The 19,577-nt window shown below is 39.4% G+C and overlaps 1 long non-coding RNA gene across 2 annotated transcripts in view; it reads right to left on the minus strand.

Moving 5' to 3' along the window:
- The window catches only part of LOC131482068 (uncharacterized), a 436,522-nt gene that overhangs the window by 315,322 nt on the left and 101,623 nt on the right, over positions 1–19,577 (minus strand). The gene's annotated exons all lie outside the window — the stretch shown is intronic.

Below are 19,577 nucleotides of genomic sequence, written 5' to 3' on the forward strand. Positions count from 1 at the left end.
AACAGACCAGGTCAGGCCAGACTACAGCACTCACTGGCAAGTGCCAAGGTGACATGGTAACACTGGATTGGACCACAACACCCACCAACTCACACGAGACTGGACAGGGGGTTGAGCCTGGTAGGTACACAGTGGGGACTACAATGCTGGGCCATCACTCATGCTGGTGAGCATGAGAGCTGGAACTGGGAGCAGTCCAGGCTTGGCAGGGCTGCAAAACCTGTTTGTCTATATGTGAACTGGGTTAGGGGAAAGAGTCAGGCTAGGGTAGCCAGTTGTATCCACTGCTACAGGCATGAGCCAGTTTAAGCGGAGATGGGTTGGGCTTTGCCCCTGAATCAGCTGGCAAGTGCTGGGACTGGGAGCAAGTCCTGTCAAGCTAGACCACAAAACCACCTGGAGAATACAAGATCCAGGACAATGTGGGTACAGTGGAGAGTTTGTGGGCACCTCTCTGATGGGCTACAATTTACACTGGTGAGCATGAGAACCAGGACTGGGGGCAGCCTGGTTGAACAGATGGCGGCACCATCTGACATGTGTACAAGCTGGAATATGATGGAGTCAGTTGGGTTGAATTTGGCTTCAATGCCCAATGGTGAACATGAGATCCCAATTCAATGTGGGGCAGACTGGACCAGCCCACTGCACATCCTGGCAGGCACAGAAACCAGAGCTGGGGGACCAGTCCAGTGGGGGTTATTGGAGGTTGATTTGACTAGTCTGCAGCTTCCACTGGTGTACACGAGGGCCAAGGATGTGTTTGACGGGCTGGGCTGCAGCACCCAATGGTTTGCTGAGGATGGAGGGCAGAACAAATGATCAATTTCCCCAGTGAAATTTGACAGCAAATTTCTGGGCCAATGGAAACTCACAAGTGGACTATGACAGCCAGTTAACCTCAGAGGTATTTCCTCATCCGTGGAATGGCAGTGTCAGCAGCATCTCAGAACTATAGAAAACACATGAACAGAACCCCCAGAAAATGTCCCACAATGGGGATCCTGGGATGACATCGGGTGGCAGTTCCCCAGTCCCTGGGGTAATGCAGCGGTTGCCCAAGCTGGGTGTGGTTTTTTCCTCTCACCCATATACGAGGAGGAGAAGAAAATGTATCAACAAGGGTCTCACCCACCACTCCCTGATCCTCGACCCTTCCCACCATGATCAACTATGCAAACATCATCTAATAAAATTAAAAATATATATGAAAAACACAAAACGTAAAGTAATACATGCTGAAGTCTAGGGAAGGGAGAACTGCTACAGAAATGAAGAAACTGAAGGGCCCCTTCCTAACATCACCACAGGAGAGCCTTCTGAACAAGAGCAGAATGACTAGAGGGGGCTGGCTTTTTTGTGGAAGAGAGAATGTAGGTTGGTACAAATGAGGGCTGCTTTTATACAGGAAACATGGGTAAACGGAAAGGGGAGTGTGGGAGCTGTCAACTACAGTCCTTTGCTCTGCAGGAGACATGAGGCAGGATCACAGGTGATTAGAAATGTTTTGAACTCACTGACTCTCCCAGGTAAGGTTAAGCTCAGCAAGAAGACCCCTGCCAGACATTGCAGCTTTGATTGGTGCTCAGTGAGCGGTTGGCCTTCTGACCCTTTATCAAAAGCATTTGTAAGTGGATGAAAAGATGAAGTAGAAGATGGTAGTTAAGAAGTATTCAGGTGTCTATGGCTAATTGTATCAGGCTTCACTGGTCCATTTGTGCCCCATGTGGGGACTTTCTTTCTGCATATTTGGGCCCAGTAGACTCAGCACTCTGAGGTTTGCGCTTCTTTTGTCAGTGACCTGAGAATTTACTTTCACCAGACAGCAACTACGTTGTTGCTTTGTTGCTGTATCCTATTACACTCCCTTTTGGGAATGACTATTAATGACTGACAACTTTATAAGACAATTCTCTAGTTTGAATTAAATTAATTCAAGTCAACAAACAGATATGAAATAGCAAAAGTCTAAATCACTTAATAGGAGATAATTTTAACAGATAGATAATTCCAAGAAAAATATGAATATAAAATCATGCCACCAAGTGAAGACTTATATGCCAGGCTCACTGTGTTACTCAAGAAACATTAAGTTCTGTTGTGGCAGCAAACACTCCCCAAATCCCAGTGACCTAACATTTTACTCCTTGTTCCTATTACAACTCAATGCAATTTGGGAAGCTCACCTAGGAAGCTCCTCTTTAATCAGAAGCTCAAAAAGACAGGTTTCTCCCATACTGCCCATTTGCCATCTTGAAAAACTTTGCTTCCAGCCTTAGTACAGGAGAGAGAGAGGAAGAGAGGAAGGGAGAGGGGGGAGGGAGAGGGAGAGAGAGGAGGTGAGATACAGTTACTAAATTTCAATCCCAGTCACAATAATGAAACTCTTGCTCATTCATTAGATCTCAAACTAAATATTGAAGAGGCTAGAAAATACAGATCTCCTGTTCATCCAGGAAAGGGAACAAGGTGAAATAAGCAGACACCTGTGCCAGTAATAAATTTCCATGATCATTTCCAACAGGTACTTGAATATACTCACATAGGGTGAATGTTGAGGGGGCATACATCAGATTTGAAGATGTATATTTATTCATGTTCAGCAATGTAAACCTAGAAAATGCATGAGATCAATGAACAAGATCTTCCATGTGGACGGCATGATCTCAACCACTTGAGCCATCAGCTATGGCCTCCAAATCTGTGCATTAGCAGGAAATTAAAATCAGGAGCGGGGCAGAGACTTGAACCAAGGCTCTTGAATATGAGCTCAAAGCATTCCAACCAGCAGCTTCACCACGAGCTGCAACACCCGCCACGCTGAGAGAAGTTAACTGATTTTTTATGATAATATCTCTAGATAACATCTAGACATTGAGGATGTTCAACATATCAGTGCACTTAACCTTGCATTCATTTGTTCAGGAAAACCTAATGAGTGTTTCAGAGATAATGCTCAGCTTATGGAGCCTTTTCCCAAAAAACAATCCAACACAGAGATCTTCACTCTCCAAGAGCCAGGTTCCTTTGTGTTCACACCTGCTCATCTAACCTCCGTGGGAGATACTTCAAGCCCACACATTGAGGAGTCCTCATTCCACTTGAAACACCGCATTTCCATTTTTGAGATGATGAGTTCTTTTTGTTGTTAGCTGAGCAGGTTAATAATTAGGTTCTTCTATCATTTTGTCAAAATGTAGCAAGAAAAACTCGACAAAGCTAAACTTGAACGGTCTGTAGTCCATCACCATGAAGAAAATGAATAAGGTGACCCATGTTTAACTCTTTCAAGAAACAGATTTTCTTCTGAATCTGCCTATCAATTTACATACTATAAGATCCTCATTATAATAAACTATATAGTGTATTTCATAAGATTATCAGTGTGATGCTATAATGTACAGTACCAGAGAGAAATGACAGTAACACAATAAATTAACTAGTTTACTATTTTACTTTTTAATTTCAGTTTAACTGCATTTTTTCTTCTTCCATAATTGTCAGTAAAATTAAATTCTCTTTTCCAATTATACTAAAATCAAAATGTTTAGTGGTTGGGCCTTTCTGAGCTCTCTATAAATCTCTTTTAACAGGTAACATAAAAGCTGTGGCTGGCACCCTATCAGTCTCCAGCAGTGCCATTATGTATTATACACAATAAAAAGCCCATTAAATTTTTTCAAAACCCAACTTCAGAAAAGATAGCTTTATCAGGATGGTTTTTCCTATATTGCCACCAATAAACTAATGAAGCTAAGTTTTTTGTTATATTCCCAGGGCAGAGCCCAGGGCCAGGTCATAGTACATACTCAATATTTATTGTTGCCGACTTAAACAGATAAAGTCATATTATGTACTGCAGATACAACACTGATTAAGAAATTCACAAATGTTTAGTGAAGGATAGGACAAGCAAAACCAAAAAATTCAATAAACTACCCTAGAAAGACCACAGTTGTTGGTATATTCTTGATCCAAAAAAATGTAGTTACCTTTGGAGGTCATCATCTTTGAATGAGCAACTTTTAGAAGAATCGACTAAATATATGACACAAGTGGACAGCTCACTCTGCTTTTTCCGTTTTGACTAACTCTGCACTCTGAACTGCATCATGTACGTAGCTCCAACAAAGGAACTATTGTGAACCGATCAAAAATACCCATATATACCTGGTCTCTCAAATACGACTGGGGAAAGTCTCCAGAATAAAACTTACTGTTATCTTGGTATAAAGAGCAAAATTGCAATGGTACACATAAAAATGCCAGTTTCTAAGGTTTTACACATATATTCTTGTCTTGTCTCCATATAGCATGTAAGACATGTATTTACGCCAAAACCATCACATGGAATTTGAGAACAGAAGTTAGTACACAACATTGAAAGGACTGCATTCAGCAGAGGATGTCATCAGAACATCAAGGATTCTATTAAACTTACATTTGCCTTGAGTTATCATTTCATGTGTCTTTCTACACCCCAGGAACGTGCCACATACTGGAGGACTCAGGGAGCAATATTCCTTATAATGACCGTTTCTATCATCTACTTTCTTACGTTCAAGAATTTGACAAAACAATTCCATAAGGCAATTTAAGCACACCCAATTACTTACAAAATAAACTTTGAAGGAAAAATTAACAAAACACAGTTAGTAGAATACATGTTTCCAGTACCCAAACTTGTTTAACTGCTCTGTTTATTTGCAGTCAGCACTAGTGGTTTCCAATTCTCTCTAAGCTCTGCCTTGAGCTGGCATTTGCTGACATTATAAACACCTCTGTCAGCGTTTGCTTCCACAACTGCGCTCACATGCACACAATTCATGGAACCAACTGGTGAAAACCTTCGGCCATCATCACAGTTGCAGAAGCAAAGCCCTCACAAGCGTTTTGTACACTCTCTTTTCCTAAGTCAAAACAGGGAAAATGACACTTTAGCAGCACCTCCTCTTAATATCTCAGCTATTTATTATCCCCAGAAGGGTTGGTAACTCATTAATCTGAATGTTTTCACTGGCTGCTTGATTTCTCCTGCTTGTTTTCCTTTGTAAGTATTCATACACCAAAGAGCATATCCTGTGCTGCATGATTGTATTCAGACTTAATTTCCATGAATGAATGGTAACAGTGGGCCACCCTTCTACAACAGTGGTACACAAAAGTTTTAACCCAGGTCTGATCTTGGTAGAAGAAAAAATCCCATGATCTTCTTTTCCTTATCACGTACCAAAAGAACAATGCAAATCAAGAATTAGAGCACAGGGGGCTGGTGTTGTTCAGTAAAAGGCAAAGCTATTGCCTGTAATGCCAGCATCCCACACAAATACCAGTTGAGTCTCAATTGCTCTCCTTTTGATATGGCTTCCTGCTAATGTGCCTGGAAAGCAGAAGATGGTCCGAGTTCTTGGGCCCCAGCACTCACATGGGGGATCCAGATGAAGCTCCTGCCTCCTGATATTAGCCTGGGTTGGCCCCAGCTGTTGTGGCTATTTGGAAAGCGAACCAGTGAATGGAAGTTCTCTTTCCCTTCCTCTCTCTGTAACTCTGCCTTTCAAATAAATAGTAAGTCTGGAAAAAAAATTAGGGCAGAATCAGATGCCATTTGAAAGTAACAATACAGGAATTTTCCAAATGACCAATTAAAATAAAACCTAAAAGAAAATTCAAGCAATTTATCCACTTACGTCACTCAAAGCAGCAACAAAGCACCATGACTCATCCAATACCACCCTAGTGAGGCACTGGTCATGAAATATCTTTCTCCTAATGGTAGAAATAAACCCAACTGCCTGTGTATATTGAAGGATAGAGTTTTGCAAAAATGGAAAACAACATGTAACAGCAAGAGAGGGTTATGTGGCTCATCATTACTATTAATATCTCAAGCAACAGAAACAGATTCTGGATAGCTTCGATTAAAATGGTCCAACAGGAGATGGCAAAGAAAAACTGGAAGAAAGCCACTGTGCTTAAGAAATAGCACAAATCAGGCCATGTTGGAAATGAGCAGCAGGAAAGAAAGGGAGACTGTTACTCAAGGACAAAGTAAAACCATTTTCATGTCTGCCCACTACATATAAATAGGGGGATTTCAGGGAGGTGCTGTCTACCCAGCCTGAGCTGTTTCCAGTGTGACTTCTGGCATCAGACATGTGGGGGCTTTCCTCATACCTACCAATGCTCCATTCTCTGGACTCCAAATAAGTGCCCTGAAATCAGATTAAATTCCACACTTGATTTTAGCCAAAAGGCCAGGAAGCAATTAGATTAAATTCTAATACAAACTCCCAAGTTCACATAAACTTCACAGGTTAAGGGCTCCTTCCCACCAAGGATGCCCTCATTTCAGACATCAACCACAATTCTGGGCCCCTCATACCTCTGACTGAGCACCCTAACATCAGGGGCTTCTCACAACCCACCTTGATCATTTGCTAGGATGGTTCCTAGAACTCAGGAAAGCACTTCACCTATGACGACTGGTATATTGCAAAGGACACAGCTGAGACACAGCCTGAAGGAGATGCACAAGGCAGATGGAAGTAGGGAAGATGAGCACACCTGCCTCCAGAAGCTCTCCAAGCCTTGTCATCTGGAGGTGGGTAGTCCTGAGGGTTGCTTTCTGTGTCCCTGGTCAGCTAATGTGTTGGCCGCTGGTGATTAACTCCAACATTGCCCAGAGGTCAGATGGGTGGGGAATGGAGCTGAAACGTCTGCTTTTCACACAGTTGGTTCCTTTGGCAACCTCCATTTTGAAACGGTTTAGGTACCCACAGTAAGTCATTTCATTAGCATCATTTTGGAAATGATGATAGGGGATTATTATAAACCCCAAATGATGCTGTTCTTATCCCCATCACTCAGGAGATACAAATGGCTTAGAAGCTCTGGGTCAACAATCTTGGACAATCAAACAGAAGCATATTTCAGAAAGTTCATGGAAAGTAAAATTCAAGATGTTTATTTTGATAAAAAAATAGTTTTGAAATCCATGCCTATAAATTATCTTCACAAAGTTCACAAAAATGTAAATTATGAAACTGCACACATTTCCTTAATTTTTGTCCCCAAATTTATCTTGTAATTTCATTTTTCCATGAACTTTTTGAAGTAGCTGCTAACACATCTTACTTTCTCACAATATCACACTAAATGCTTACTTTTTGGCCAGTGGAGGACAGGGTACTACCACTGACAATATCACCAGGGAAAATGGAAATTGAGGCTATTCGGGCCAGAACACAAATGGCAAATGAATGTACCAGCTGTCAGGTCTCATGGTAGATGCCCATTAAACTCTAACAAAGTCTATTAGGGTAAGAATCATTAAGACCTCAAATTCATAGCTGATTAGTTAAGTAATTTGGACATTCTATGTTATGTAGCAGATTGCATCTCCCAAAATTCAAATTATCCCCAATTTATATTTACAGAATGAGCCTTTATGAATGTGATGAAGCTTAAATGAAATCGCAAATGTGGAGCCCTAATTTGATAGAACTAATATCTTTATAAGAGGAAGAGGAGCAAACAATGTAACAGTTAAGACACTACAGTTAGGATACCGACATCTCAAATCAAAGTACCTGGGTTCAATACCTAGCCCTGCTCCTGACTCCAACTTCTGGCTAATGCTGATCCAAGGAGGCAACAGTGAAAACTCAAGTAGTTGGGACTCTGCCACCCAAGCGAGAGACCTATATTGAGTTCCTATCTCCTGGTACTTGCTCCAGCTTGGCCTTAACCCATACTAACCCAACATTTCAAGAGAGAACAAGCTCACTCACTCACTGTCAAATATATGAAGGCTTAACCAGAAGCACCAGGGATATAGAGAAAAGAGCCAGGTGAGAACACAGAGAAAGAATGGCCATCAAAGAGGAGAGATGCCGCGGGAGAACCAACACTAGTCATGCCTGCACTTGGACTTCCAGTCTCCTGAACTCTCAGAAAACGAATTTCTGTTGTATAAGCCATGCAGCCCACGGTACATCATTATGGAAGCTCAGACTAATGCACCCTTGGAAGTTTTTAAAATCAAGCGTGGGGACTTGTCATGTTTAGTAACAAGGGGAGAGAAGACAAGCCTCTCTGTATCACAAAATGGTCTCCATTCTTTTCCTTATGGCCCTACACTACACACTGGAGAACTACTCCAAGACATCCTGTTCAGTCAAGCTAAACTCTTGCAGGCAACTTTTCTTTCTGTTCCAACCTTACTTCCATGTAAATCTCAGTACATCCTCGAAACTAAGACGGATTACTGAGCAATTATCACCAAAGACATGATATTCTTCAGCTTTTCATTCCTTTCATTCAAAGGCCTGTAAGGAGTCACGTAGGAGGGATGAAGATGAGTTTTAATTTGTGGAACATTCATGGTCCTAGATTAGGTGACCCCATGAGTCCAGCATCCTGTGAAGGTTGACAAAGGTGGAGTATGTGCAGAATGATCACAGGACAAACCAGCAAGCACAGCCAGACAAGAAGCCCGTTTTGCTTACATAACCAGCTTTTCTCAAGACAGCCACTTTCCAAGGGCAAGCCTCTAATCACTGAAGGACCTTCCAGTGGACCCATCACCAAGACAACATAATTAGGTCAAGTCTCCACTTTTAATAGCTAATAGGTCAATGTTAATGGATTAACACAAGATTTTGAGGTTTAAATATCTGCATGAGTCGGAGGATTCAAATCTTGCTGAAGCTGTAACAGTCATTTTTATCTATGATGCTCTCAATTTGAATGAACCTTTTACAGTCTAAGTTTGCACCGATTCAATTACCTTTAGCAAATAAATACAAATTGCTCTTGTTCACTAAGCACCAGCTAGCCTCCAATAATGCAAACAATAAGATCCAGTCCTTGGCCTCAACAAAATCAATGTGTAAATGTGAGACAAAGATGAAACTAAAATTTTAAATTCACTAGCATGACATAAATTGTTCCGTCACCATGTTTTCATATTTTCCAAACTGGAGTAGCAGTACTCCATAGGGGTATAAAAAAATGATGCAACCTTAATTTATGATATGATGTTATGTCATATATCGTATATAAACTAAAATTGAAATGTGAATGGGGGGGTCACAGAATGTGGTTAAGAAATCGCATTTATTTTTTAACATGTTGGCTGCTCAATACTATGTCAATTAATTCCATAATGATGTCAATTGTTGCTGATGGTATGTCAGTGCTTTTATTTGATCGGGATGATACTCTGCTGGCTCTGCCATCAGACCAGAGAGGGTCTCCCCAATAAGTAGTTGGACTTGACTGGACAATAAGATGCTGGACTCTATGTTTGGTATATGCTTGCAAAGAGGGAATCTCAAATGAACTTGAACTATGATTAAGCAACAAGGTGGAGGAACCCACCATGTGGGGAGGGTGTGGGGAGGGGTGGGGAGAATCCCAGTACCTACGAAATTACAACACAATGTAATTAATGAACCAACTTAATAAAAAAAATGATGCAACAGCAAAACTCACAGGATAAACGAAACAAAAATTGTATTACAAAACTTGGAGAACAAAACAATGTTAATTTACTAATCTAGAATAGTTTATAATTTGGTCTACAAAACAAAATTCAAATTACACTGGCAGTTCCAAAAATTCACCATCATTCACTTCATCTTTTTTCAAATTGCTTTTAAATTATTTTCCATGATACATCTTTGTAGGTATAAAGATTCTCCCTGTTCCCCTCCATGTTTCCCTGTATTATTACAGTATTACAGTCCTTTGGTCACAGTTTCAAGTTTTATATTCTGTTATGTAAGTACATCATGGCATCGTGGGTATACACCAAGGTGAAAAAAAAATCTAGTGTCACACTGACAAGGTATATCGAACCGTTTCACTGGGAGTCCTCCTGTTTTACTAAATAAAAATGCCCACAGTAATGTATCTTCACTTCCTGGTGTGTTGGTCTTCATTATACATTCATCTATGAGAATATATGTGTTTACTTGTTCGCCTACATATCTATTTGGCATTTTGCATTCATGTTGCATTATATCAATGACAACATATGACATTTACCTTTTGTGGACACTGGCTTATTTTACCAAGCAAAAGGGTCTTCAGTTGGGGCTATTTGTTGTCAATTTCATTCTTTGTAATGGCTGTGTAGTATTCTACGGAGTAGATGAAGCAGTTTCTTTGTCCATTCTTTTTTTCTTAATATTTATTTATCTTTATTAGAAAGGCAGATTTACATGGAGGAGAAAGAGGAAAGTATCTCCTATTTGTTAACCCACTCCCTAAAGTAACCATAATGGCCAGAGCTGAGCCGGTCCAAAGCCAGGATCTGGGAGATTTTTCCACACTAGCCACACAGGTGCAGGGTCCCAAGACTTTGCACCATCCTCTACTGCTTTCCCAGGCCAAACGCAGGGAACAGGATGGGAAGTGGAGCAGCTGGAACATGACCCAGCATCCACATGGGATCTTGACACATGCAAGGCAAGGATTTAGCCACTGAGCCATTGTACCAGGTCCCCATTCCTCTTTTGATGGGTATCTATCTTATTCACATATCTTTCCTAATGTGGATTGTATTGCTATAAATACAGGGCTTCATGTTGCTTTCTCACTTGCAGATTTCACTTCATTTTTATATATTCCTAGAAGTGGGATAACAGTGTCATATAGCAGATCAACTTTCAGTCATCTGAGCACCCTCCATATTGACTTATCTTATAATCAGGTTCTCATTAAATGCTGAAAAGGACCCATAACCTTCCTTCTTTCCTCCTCCTGATTCTGACAATGTAAAATTTAAGTGTTGCATAAACCACTAGAGTTCTATTCTTTTTAGCTTTTGTGGAGTTAATGAACATAATCTGGACTTGTTTTTTTTTTTTTTTTTTTGACTTGTTTTTTCTAATGATACTAACCTAGACTGGATTTTCATGTGAATCAACATTCTTGAAACATAAAGCAAATTTGCCCTTCTACATTGAGGTCCCCGAAGAATATTAAATACAAAAATCAAGCAGAATTATTGGAAATGAAAGATGCAATTGAGCAAATTAAAAATTCACTCTGTTATGGACACTTTCCACTGAGTGAGAGAAGAAAGAACCTTAGAATTGGAAGATATTTCCTGTCACCAGGGGTAAACAAAAGGCTGGAAGAAGAGCTGGGACAGGCTAAAAAAAGTATTCAAAAACTGAAAGACACTATTAAAAGGCCAAATATAAGAGTTATGTGGCTGTCTGTATACTGGGTGGGATATTGTGCTTTTATTTCTGTATTTGAATTTTTAATAAATATGTATTATTTATAATAGAAAAAAAAGTTATGGGAATTCTGCAAGGTGCAGAAAGAGAAACTGGGTTTACAAATGTATTTAATGAAATAACAAAAGAAAATTTCCCTAACCAGGAAAAATAATTGGGAAACAACATCCAGGAGGGGCACAGAACTCCCAACAGGATTGACCAAAAGCGATCTTCACCAAGACACATGATAAATCAAGCTCTCTTTGATCGAACGTAAGGAAAGGATTCTTAAATGTGCATGTGAAAAAAATCAACTGACATGTAAAGAAATGCCAATTAAACTCACAGGAGACCTCTCACAGGAAACTCTACAGGCAAGAAGAGAATGAAGAGACATATTCCAGATTCTGTAAGCAAAAAATTGTACACTCAGGATAATATATCCAGCAAAGCTTTCTTTTGTCTTTGAAAATGAAATAAAATTCTTCCACAGTCAAGAAAAGTTAAAAGAATATGCCTCTTCCAGAGCTGCCCTATAAATGATATTTAAAGATGTTCTCTTGACAGAGAAGAGGAATAGTACCCACCAAAACCAAAGGCAAATTTGAAGAACATCCCGGTAAAATAGCAGAAGACTAAATCAATTAACAAAACCCATTCTTAAAATGACAGGACCAAATTACCACCTATTTATATTAACCTTGCACCTAAATGGTTTAAAATCATTAATCAAGTATCATAGATTAGTAGACTGCATCAAAAAATAAAACTCATCTATCTGTTACCTACAGGATATACATCTCACCAACAAAGATTAGTGGAAATTATATCTCATGGATTTTGATGGGTTTTTTTAATTTAGTTTCATCTCTTCAAAACACTTTCTTCCTCATTAAATTCTTCACTGACTCATAGATCATACAGTAGCATCATTTTATTCAAGAAGGATCTTGATTTTCTTTTTCACTTCTTCAACACATTAGTCATTCAGTAACATGTTATTTAACTTCATGGCATTTTTAATTTCTTTTTTTCTTCCCGTTGTTGATTTTGTTTTGTGGCTTTTCATTTAAGGGGATGTATAGTAACTGTAAGGGAGACTATCATATTCAGTGGCATATTGTTTAACTTCATGGTGTTGATAATTTGTTTATCTTCCTGTTGTTTCTTTTTGTGGCCTTTCACTTGGGGGGATTTGTATGACTGTAGTGGAGACTGTCATGTCCAGATGTGAGGCTATGGTTCAGTGTGCATCTCTACTTAGGGATCGCGGATGGACTCCCGGTGTGTCAAGACAATGGGATGCTGGACTCTCTGCCATTGTCCATGCCCACAATGATGGACCTATGACTGTTTATGATATGGGGAAATTCAGCAGGGGAGGGGTGATTTGGGAAAGGAGTAGGGGAAGTCCCAGGGCCTAAGGTACTATATTATAAAGTGATAATAATAAAATGCAAAAAAAATACATCTGCAGAGTTTTCAAATCTCATTGAATGTGTGCAGAAATTTCTTTCCAGCATTTAGTATTTAATAGAGAAAAAATACCTTCATATAATAGATACCTGTCTTACTTATAGACTCATACCTAAGAAACATTTTGCCAAACAAGATAAAATAAGTTTGGTTAGGATTTAAATACATTTAGGTTTCTATCTCACAGGCCAAAGACAAGTAAATAATTTAAAAGAAAATTAGCTGAATTTCCAACTGAACTCCATGCTTTTATCATACTTAAAGATATACACAATAAACTGAAATTAACACAGTTTCTTCTAAAACAAAACAAAAAGCGTACTTAAAAAAAAAACAGAAGATGTCAAATTGAATGAAGAAAAATTCCCTTCTGTTAGCTTTTTCTCCCATTCTGGTTGATTTCCTAATAGGTTACATTTTTAAGTTTGAAAGTCCATAATAGACAGATATTTATTAAGTTTCAAGAATGAACTGCTATAGCCAAGTGAAACTACAGAGAGCCAAGATAAGAAAAGCAATAGAAGATAGGGATTCAGTATTTCAAGAGGGTCACTTGGAAGTATAAAACCTACCCCATGCTTCTTGGCCTGTCTAATGACAAAATTCTGTTCAAGTTGCCTCAACATCAGATTGTATCTTTGACTCTCAAAAGAAAACAGGTTAATTGGATTCCAGGGAACCAATCATGAAAAACCAAAGTAACTTTAGGCAATGGCGACATGATCTCAGCCCCTAACTTCCTACTAACAAAGGCAGTTCCATTAACTAATTTCAGGAGAAACAAGTATTATTGCCTTAGCCTGTTTTGTGTTACTAGAACAAAATGCCTGATACTGGGTAATGTGTAAAGAAAAGAGGCTTGTTCAGCTTTCAGTTCTGCTATCTGGAAGGTCCAAACAGCAAAGCACCAGTGTCTTTGTAAGGGGTCCTTGATCGCATTACAACGTAATAGTAGCAAAGGGGAAATGGAGAAGGCCACCTGCAGTAGAGGCACCTGAGCCAACAGGGGGAGGTGCCAGGCTCACTCTTAGTAACACGCCATTCTCAAAGAACTAAGTCACTGCTATCAGACCAGACCCACAGATAAGATGCAGCATTAATCCATTCATCTTGGTGGATCTCCAGTACTAAAGTACCTTCCTTTAGGTATTAGCCTCTTAAAGGCTCTACCAACTCAACACCTCCAGTACATGAACCCATGCAGAACAGTTTACCTCTTAATACACTGCACATCGCCCAATAAATTGACCATGGAATTTTCCAATTCACTCTCCTTTGCAGATGTAAAACAAAAACCACAGTAACCTCTAACTACATTGTTCACAATTATGATCCTTATTTTCATCTTTCTGTTGTGATTCTCAGCTTCCGTTCCTGGCATCATCTAACATTGCTCTGTTCCTACCACAGGACAAGGAAGGTTGTGAATAATCTGAAAAATACAAGCTGAAACCATGAGATATTCTTTAAAAATGAACTCGATAATTACATACCATTTAGTCATAGAACCTGGGCAATGGAAAATTGTTTCCTACAGTATGCACCAGTAACTGTGAGCTGGTCCTTTGTTCAGAACAATACTCACACAGAACTAGATAAATAAATGAATGTTCCAATCTTTATTGACTCATTTGGTGGGGGAAAAAAAGTTATTGCAGAACATGTTTTTTTCTAGTATACATGTGTTACACTGTGCCGACTGTTTATGCATTTTTTCTGTATAGAGGCATGTCTTACAAGATAAAGCTAGGATATATGATTGTAGGGCAGAGGAGATGAGGAAGCATAAGAACAGAGGAAAAATAAGAAAGGGGCCATGATTCTTAAGGAAAGATGTTTGCATTTAAGCTCGTGAGTTCCTATGATAGATCACTTCAGGAATGATTCTTCCAGGAGACAAGGCATATTAGACGAGACGTTATGACCTCAAGCAAACAATAAACTGATATGGCATGCTTCCCTTCTTAAACACATGATTCTCTTTGCCTGTACACAATTATAACTCATTTTTATACAATATGAGGACAAATTTAATGGATTCTGTTGAAGCTGTCACAAATCATAACTGATGACAGGGATATAAAATTGAAATTTGTTTTTCAGTATTTACTATCCTTATCTAAAAATTATCACCTTCTCCTTATTACTTGAATCAGTCATAACCATAGCATGATGCAAATTGACTGCCTGGATTGAATCTCTGAAATAGACTACATCAGGCCTGGCACCGTAGCCTAGTGGCTAAGGTCCTCACCTAGCATGCCAGGATCCCCTATGGGTGCTGGTTCTAATCCCAGCAGTTCCGCTTCCCATCCTGCTCCCTGCTTATGGCCTGGGAAAGCAGCAGAGGATGACCCAAAGCCTTGGGACCCTACACCCATGTGGGAGACCTGGAAAAGGCACCTGGCTGTGGATCAGCTCAGCTCTGGCTGTTGCGGCCACTTGGGGAGTTAATCAGCCGATTGAAGATCTTTCTGGGTCTCTCCTTCTCTGTAAATCTGACTTTCCAATAAAGATAAACCAATGTTCAAAAAAAAAAGAAGACAGAAATAAAGAAATAGACTACATCCTAAGCAATCTTGGGATAGTTCTTTAATCTGAGATTTTTTTGTGAAGATTAAGCCTGATATGGTTTGCAAATAATGTAGTAATGGCTAAATAAACATTACAGAGAAAGAAAAAGAGCTAGGTAGGTTATAGATGGGTAGGCAGGTAGGAAATGAGCATAAGGTGGATAGAAGATATTTATCAGTAGGTAATTGCCAGCTACTTGATAGACTGAGAGATGAGAACTAGATCAGAAAAGCAGAGTAAGTTTTCTACTCTCTCACTATTCGCTGTTAACTTTTGAAGTAAAAATTTCCATTATTTGGAATCATAAACGTGTAGCCACATTGTAAAGTCCTATTCCAAAATTGGGAATTTAGTTTGTAACTCTACAGATACTTGCTCATTTGCTAATTATGCCACAAAATCCTGCTGAATGGAAAATATGTCCCTTTTATTCTTGTATTAGGAAAAACTCGTCTCACAGTTGCTAACATTTACACTTTGAAATCAACATATCATTGTTCTGAGTTTTTCCTATAAAACTCGCTTTTTGCTATCAAGGTTCCTACACTGATACTGTCTCTATACATTAAAAAAAAAAAACTGAACAACTGTCAGGAATCAGATTCAGTATTGTGGCATAGTGGATTAAGCCACCATCATCAGATTTGAGTCTTTGCTGCTCCATTTCTGATCCAGCTGCCTGCTACTGGGCCAATATGCCGGGGAATCAAAGTAGCTTGGACTACTGCAATCCACTAAGATCAGACCAGAATTCCTGCCTCATGGCTTTAGCCTAGCTCAGCCCAGTCTTGTGGCCATTTGGCAAACAAAATCGTGAATGGAAAATTGATCAATAGTTTCCTCACACCTTCCCTTCCTCCCTCCCTCTTTCTCTGTAACTTTCAAATAGATAAATCTTTTTTAAAAGCTATCAGTAATAAATAATTCATTTGCAATTTGAAGAAAAACAATGTAAATAATTTTAAGCCATTAAAAAATTATAAAATCAGATTTGCCTCTTACTAATAATCACTAAAGTTTGTTGAAAGTAAATGACGACTAAGATACGGTAGTGCATACATCTCAGAGCTATTTTCTTGAAGAACAAGTATTTATATAAGTTCAGTCAGGTAGAGATTGGCAGTCCCAACAAATGGAAGAAAAATGATTGGAGTTCTAAGTAGATAAAGTGATTGGATTAGGGAGTTGGAAATTAGAAGCTGCACAGATTAAATCTGAAGGTAAGATTGGGGTCCACTGTGTGTTCCCTGGGCAAGGTATAGGTTGACAGGAGGAATGTTCATGAAGCCTGAAAGAGATTGCTTACTTAACTATGGTTTTAGGGAAATATTTTTAAGAGAAAAAGTTTAGTTCAGAGTTCCAAAGATTGAAAATATTTTGCAGAAATTTCAGAAAGATGAAGTCAGAGGCAAGGCAGGGTTGGCCCGGCCAGAGTGGAGGATTCAGCTCAAAACCTAGAAAGATCATACATTAAAATCAAATCATAGGAAAAACCTAGAAAGATCATACATTAAAATCAAATCATATGAAAAACACAAAAATGTCATCCCCATCAAAAGAAATAGAACCCAAGGTGACTCAGATGTTAACAGATTACTACTTCCAAAACAGCTACTATAGAAAGGTAAGACTTAAAGGAGAATGTAGTTGTCATAAATGACAAGATGAAGAACCTTGATGGAGAGATGTAAACTACTGAAAAGTAATAGAATAGGCATAAAAATTACAAAATCTAATATGAAAGTTTCACTAGGTAGAAACTGGAATTTACAGAATAAAGTGTTAATGAACTTGAAGGCAAGTCAATGGAATTTATCTGAGATTGAGTTGGTATCCCCAGGTAGCCAAGATACCTCAGCTGAAGGAGACTTATCTGTAGACAACACCAAGCAATGTGAAACACATGTAATTCAAGTCTCAGAAGAGAATCGGAGCCTGGCACAGTGGCTCAACTGGCTACTCCTCTACTTGCTAGCACCAGCATCCCATTCAGTAACTTGATTATCTACAGGTTTGTGTCCTGACTGCTCCACTTCTGATCCAATGCCCCGTTTGTGGCCTGGGAAAGCAGCAGCAGACCAATCAAGTCATTGGACCCTTTGACCTATGTGGGAGAACCAAAAGAAGCTCCTGCTCCCTGACTTCAGATCAACTCAGCTCCAGCAGGTCATTGTGACCATTTCGGGAGTGAGCCAGCGGATGGCACTTACTTTCCGTCTCTCCTCTTCAGTATAATTCAGCCTTTCGAATACAATTAAATAAATGGAAAGAATAAATGATGCAGATGAAATACTTAAGTAATGGTCCAGAATTTTTCAAAAGCATTCAAGTTACTACTTCTATATACAAGAAATTGAAGTTTTATAGTTGAGTATATTTTGAACCTCTTTCTACTTCTAGTCCCACAAAGATTCAAGTAACTGTTTTCTAAAGAATTACCTTAAGCATCTAGTTAATCACAAGTGACACCAGAATAATTAAGATATTTTAAAAACTGTATTTTGTCATAATTTCTCTGTGCTTTAATTTCCAGAACAAAGTATGCTTGTAAAATACAAGTCACTTATTACATGAACGTAAAGTTGGAGTCTCTAACATCCAGCCCACTGTCACCAGCTAATCATCACCCTGCTCTTACTCCCCTACTGTCATTGTGAAATGCCAAGTTCTTTGTTAAATTGAAGGATAGCATCCCACAAGCTAATTCCAATGACAAACGTAATCTCCCTTCTACTGACAATGTGGAGAGGTCAAGGAAAAGGTGGTTGAACAACCAGACTTCTTCTAGTCTCCATATTACAAAATTGCTTTAGCAGATGTTTCTCCTTCCCTCTCAACCAAATACATTAACAAAACTTCTACATTTTATTCCCCTCACCTCCCCCAAAAATTTTCTACAAGCATCTCTAAGTGTAATGAATAATTGGAGGTATACAGAGTCCAGCACACCTAGAATTATGAAAATTCAACTTTCGATTTGCAAAAACCCTGGGGCAAATTTCTCACTCATTGATTTGTCAGTGGCAAACTGGACTTCATCTGACCTCAAAGCCTGGCTCTGGCCACTGTTGACACTGCCTCTCTATAAAAGCATGAACACAGTGCACTGAAATTATGAAATTCACTATAGCATTAAATTTTGATATGTCATACTAAGTTTTCATGACTTTTTAAAACACATTCTTTCGAATATGTACTGTTAAATCCAAAATAATAGTCTAAATACATGCAGGCAAATTGAAAGTTCACAAAGCCAATGAGATGTAAAATTATTCAGGGAAGAATGCATCAACCATCAAACTTATGTGATTCTCCTACAAGATAAGAAATAAAGAAGGTGAGCATTTGGTTTAATGATGAAGGCACTGCTTGTGGATACCTGCACCCCATATCTAAGTGCCTAGATTCCAATTTAAGTCCAATCCCAATGCCACTGCTGCTGTCGGATTCCTGCTGATGCTCACCTTGCGAGGCAGCAGGTGACAGCTGCAGTTATCAGAACCCTGACACCCAAATGAGAAGCCCAGATGGAGCTCCTGCGTTAGGCTTCAGTCTGGCACAGCCCCAGATGTTCAAGGCATTTGTGGAGTGACTCGGGAGATAGACCCCTCCCTGCCTTCCACATCTTTCTCTGTATCTTCCTCCCCCTGCCATTCAAATAAATAAAATACCCATGAAAATTATTTTAAGAAGGGCCAATATGTCCCTGACAACTTAAGTCCCTTACTAACAGAGCATACATGAAGGTAGGAGTACTACCAGAAACTCAGCATTACTTACACTGTTATTTGTCTCCACAACACCATGTCCCTCCTCTAGAATCTATCATGATTCCAATATTATCTTTATGTCTCAATATGTGATGGCCTTTCTCACTGAATTATGAGCCCCGATTTCCCTATGTTACATCTAACATAGAACACTGCATAGGTATATGGCAAGCACTTTGGAGATATTTATATAATGGATGAATGCAGTCCACCAACATATTCTCCACAGCTCTTCCTTCACTGAGCCCTTCCGCAAAGTCTTTGGGGCTCAAGTGTGACTCCTCCATTCAGAAATAACGGTACTCTCAGACAATGAACGACCCAGAGCAACAGAATGTAAAGCATTTAAGGGGCCAGCACTGTGGTATAGCACATAAAGCCATATCCCATGGCAGCAACATCCCATATAGTTGCCAAACTAAGTCCTAGCTGCCCAGCTTCTGATCCAGCTCCCTGCTAATGTACCTGGCAAAGGAGCCAAGGATGGCTTAGTGCTTTGTTCCCTGCACCCCATAGGAGACAA

The sequence above is a fragment of the Ochotona princeps genome, chromosome 15, assembly GCF_030435755.1.
Source record: "Ochotona princeps isolate mOchPri1 chromosome 15, mOchPri1.hap1, whole genome shotgun sequence".
Taxonomy (NCBI): Eukaryota; Metazoa; Chordata; class Mammalia; order Lagomorpha; family Ochotonidae; genus Ochotona; species Ochotona princeps.